Genomic DNA, 1,078 nt, shown 5'->3' with positions numbered 1-1,078 from the left:
GTTTAAACTAATGTATATTTGTTGTAACGTTCCTGCATAGTGGCGACTTTGGAGGGGGCAAATTATATCGAAAAGAATATCAAATCGAAATAATTTAATATTAAAAGTACGTAAAAAAGACTAATGTTCAAAATTATTTGTTAAACACATTATATGTTAAAACACACTGAACGAGAACGTTTAAACAAATGTACATTAGATTAAACAATTATATAAAAATGAAAAAATGTTAAAATCAGATAGTTTTAATCTTAAAAATTTAATTGATTAAATTGATTATTTCCTTTATACATATTTCCTTTATACAATTTTCCATATATATTTTTTCTCTACACATTTTATAAAATATGTATTATTACATTAATATGTTACAATGTATTTATATATTTTTATATATTAATATATTCACAGTATTAATTCATATTATAAGTATACACAGTATAATATTCAATACGTTCACACATATTAATGTATTTTATTTGTAATTTATTTTATATATAATATATTTAACGTATTATACATAAAGTATTGATTTTTATATTAACGCGTTTATCTATACTAATGATCAAATACATTTGAATGTACCGAAAGAAAAAGATAGAAAATTCAATGAGAAAAAAGTCAAATAAGTCATACACTTATTAATCGTCTAAATGTTAAAAAGAATAAATACCAATCTGTATTAATAAATAAAGAAAACATATAGTTTAGTTGAAAAAAAGAAAAAAAGTAGAAGAAGATAGCTTTCGATACATTTATCCTATGATTTTATTTTACTTTGTAGAAATTTATTTGACATCTCTTACGTATAAGAAAGACAAAGTTAAACGCGAGTTTATAAAAAACGTTAGTTGTATTTGGGTCATTCCATGTCAAATCGACAAATTTTTTACCTGACCCCCTTTGATTTCGCTGAAAATTTTCTATCTTTTTCTACCCCCCGAAAGTTATTTTTCAGAATTTTTTCAAATTTTTTTTCCCGACTCAAAAAAGGTTATGAATTTTTGAAAAAGACCGCTCTTTTATTTTTAAATTGCCAGAACTTTGTCAAAAATTGACCGTTTGGGAACTTTTTTTT

The sequence above is a fragment of the Polistes canadensis genome, unplaced genomic scaffold (assembly GCF_001313835.1).
Source record: "Polistes canadensis isolate GaletaPanama2010 unplaced genomic scaffold, ASM131383v1 scaffold_258, whole genome shotgun sequence".
NCBI lineage: Eukaryota > Metazoa > Arthropoda > Insecta > Hymenoptera > Vespidae > Polistes > Polistes canadensis.
Note: the sequence above shows the minus strand (reverse complement) of the source record.